Source organism: Sinocyclocheilus rhinocerous, unplaced genomic scaffold, assembly GCF_001515625.1.
Source record: "Sinocyclocheilus rhinocerous isolate Xijiao unplaced genomic scaffold, SAMN03320098_v1.1 scaffold1918, whole genome shotgun sequence".
In the NCBI taxonomy this organism is placed as follows: Eukaryota; Metazoa; Chordata; class Actinopteri; order Cypriniformes; family Cyprinidae; genus Sinocyclocheilus; species Sinocyclocheilus rhinocerous.
This window is the reverse complement of record NW_015645091.1, coordinates 81,525-84,870: the sequence shown is the minus strand read 5'-3', so window position 1 is coordinate 84,870 and position 3,346 is coordinate 81,525. Positions and strand designations below refer to the sequence as shown.

Here is a 3,346-nt window from a genome sequence, read left to right as displayed (position 1 = left end):
GCACCCGTTACACGGCCGTCGGGCCAGGATGCTGGGCCGTCTAGTCCCTTCAAGCGCCGTGGGCAGAGAAAAGGACGAAGCCGCTGAAAGAAGCCTCCGCCCCTCGCGCCCTGGACCGGAGAGGGGAGCTCGTGCAGCCGCCGGACTCCGCCCCTTACCTGGACCCTTCCTTCTCGAACACTGCCCCACCTTCACTAACCCCGCAGCACGACGAGGACCCCAGATCCCCTGTTTATTTTGGACACTTTATCCCCTTTTTCTGGACACTGTTTTATTTTCTGTAAATAAAAGCCTCTCCGAGGCCTGACGCCACACCCACTGTGTCTGTCGTTTGCTCCTTCCGTGACAATATATACACCTACTTACTTAGACTTAGTTCCTCCCATGCTATGTAGCATATCGGGCAGCAATCATTCTTCTTCATCTTCTTCGAGCAGGGCGATGTCGTTGGCGAAATCCAGTTCGCATAGACGATCGAGTTCGGACCAGTGGATACCGGCCCCAACGCATGCTCCAGCTCGCCGCATGACATAGTCAAGGGCGACGAGGAAGAGGAGGGGGGATATGATTCATCCTTGCCTGACCCCAGTCGCAGTCTCGAAGAAGTCTGTGTGGCCATTCTCGGTCTTGACACAGCAGCTCGAGCATAAGTACAGGTCCTTGACGATGGTGACAAAGGTCTCCGGTACCCCGAACAAGTGCAGGATCCGCCAAAGGGACTCGCGGTGGATGCTGTCGAAGGCTTTCTTGAAGTCTATGAATTTGATGGCTAGAGGATTCCGGAATTCAATGCATTGCTCGATGATGTTACGGAGGACGAAGATTTGCTCACTGCATGACCTTCCGCCATGGAAACCGGCTTGCTCTTTCCACAAGCGCTGATCAGAGAGCACTCCGCAGGCGTCGGAGGAGGACCACACAGAACGCCTTTCCAGGCACAGAGAGGAGGGTGATACCAGTTGGTACACTTGGAAATTTTGCCTTTCTTGGGAATCTTGACTATGGCACCCCTTCGCCAGTCCTCTGGGACTTCGCCATTCCACCAGCATTTGTTAAAGAGTGACGTTAGCTCCTCCGCCATGGGCTGCCCTCCGTACTTCAAGATCTCCACCGTTATTTCATCCAAGCCAGCCGCCTTGTTGTTCTTTAGGCTTTTGATCGCAATCTTCACTTCCTCGATGGTGATGTCACCAGTGTTCACCTGAAGCTCCTCCTGGGCATCCTCCACATCTAAGTCGTACGTGGTGGTCGGATCTGGTTGATTGAATGTCTCCCGGAAATATTCCATCCACAGGTTGTTCTGCTCAACTTGGGCGATCAAAAGCTTCCCGTTTTTGTCCTTGATCGGAACGCTGGATTTACTCTTTGTTCCAGTCAATTCATGGACTATGTGGTACAAGGTCTTGGAGTCGTTTCGGTCAGCAGCTTCCTGCGCTTCGGCACCTTTACGCTCTAGCCATTCCTTCTTATCCTTCTGACAGCTTTTCTTCACAAGTCTGTCCAGCCCCGCGTATCTTCGGCTTCCTTCTTCCATCTCGTCCACTGTTTTAGCCTGGTCCCTTTTTAGGCTTCGTGGCTTTTCTCTCATCGATCAACTTCCACGATCGATCTTGGATCCACTGTTCCTTCCGTCTTCCTTGACGCCTCCCAATGATGTTTTGGGCGCATTCCGTGGTGGTATCTCTGAGGTTTCCCCAGAGGTCTTCTACATTCGCCATATCTTCAAGAGGGGCGAAGCGGTTGCACCGTTCCAGGGTGAAAGCATCTGCGGTGGAGGGGCCTTTGAACTTCTCGATCACGAACGGTCTCTTTGGTATGGGCTGCCTTTGGTTACAGAGCTTGAGCTTGATATCTGCCCTGACTAGGTAATGATCAGATCCAACGCCTGCTCTGTAGACCCTCGCGTTGCGCATTGATGACCTCCACTTTTGGCTGACGCATATGAAGTCGATCTCGTTTAAATTTTGCCCGTCTGGTGATCGCCAGGTCTTCTTGTGGATTTGTCGGTGTTGAAAGTATGCGTTCCCGATGCACAACCCATTATGTTCGCAGAACGACGCCAGCCTCTCCCCATTGATACTGATTAGGGCAGATGATGTGTGGGCACCGATCACGGTTTCGAGTCCTCGACGGTCGCCACGTTGAATTGGGCGTTGAAATCCCATTTCAGGATCTTCAGGTCGTGATTTGGGATGTCGTCGAAGACGTCTTGGAGCTTTTTGTAGAAGTCGTCCTTTGCCGCGTCATCTGCACTGTCCGTAGGTGCATAAACTTGCACCACAGTCGCTTGCCGTGTCCATAGGCGAAACGGGCTGTGATGATCCGATCGTTGACGGGCTTCCAGCCGAGGAGTGCTTTCACCGCTCGTTTGCTCAGGATAAGGCCTACTCCACGTTCGTGCTGTTCTTCATGACCCGCGTACAAGATGGTCTTGCTGTTACTGCTAATTCAGCCATTTGCCGTCCATCTGACCTAGCTGACGCCAAGGATGTCCAGCCGGTAGACGTCGAAAGCCCATAGTCCACTTTGATAGAGTTCTTACATTCCACGTTTCAATTCTTGTAATATTTCTGGCAGAGAAAATAGTTTCCGATAATAATGTGTGTAGGTGTTTAATTTGCTAAAGGAAGCAAGCAATAGGTACACTTATACAATATAAAAGTAATGGAATGAGGACAAATGCAATTTGTTATTTTGCTACAGGCTCTGTTAGACTTAATCAGCAACTTGCTCATCTGGAAATATATAATGAACAAAAACAAGACAAATGTCTGTAATGCTAAAACTAATTCTGGCCCAAGTACATTGCTGCTATGCTGGTTAAAACACACATAAAAAAATGTAATTATCTTAAGTGCATTTGGATTGAGGAAATGTTCCCCACTGGCAACCAGATGAAAATCAATGAAGAATAATAATAATTTGGAATTATGTTTGAAATGACTGACCAAAATTAATTTGGTTTGACATTTAACTACAAAACAGTAAAGCAGTTCAATTAATCTGTAAAAACAAAAATAATAATAATAATAATAATAATAATACAAATATAATAATAATAATAATAGCATACAATTTGGTGTCATCGCTTGATGCAAGGAATCTAAAGACTGAGAACTGAGTGCAGTCTGCATAATGCACCATTAGGGTAAAGTGTTCAGGCATAAACCCTCTTTTCCTTTCAAAGGCTATGGAACATTGGTTGCTCCCGAGTCCTTAATATAGGTTGGTGATGCTATGACCATACTCTGTGGCTATGTTAAGATCATTGTGGCTATGACACCTGCCAAGCGTCACTTTAGTAGATCAAAATATTGTCAAGATACAACCAGGGGCATCACTAGAC

General features: G+C 48.0%; 1 pseudogene; it reads right to left on the bottom strand.

Moving 5' to 3' along the window:
- Positions 1-569: 569 nt before the first annotated feature.
- LOC107705813 (uncharacterized) lies at positions 570-2,735 on the bottom strand (annotated as a pseudogene).
- Between the last annotated feature and the right edge of the window lie 611 nt (positions 2,736-3,346).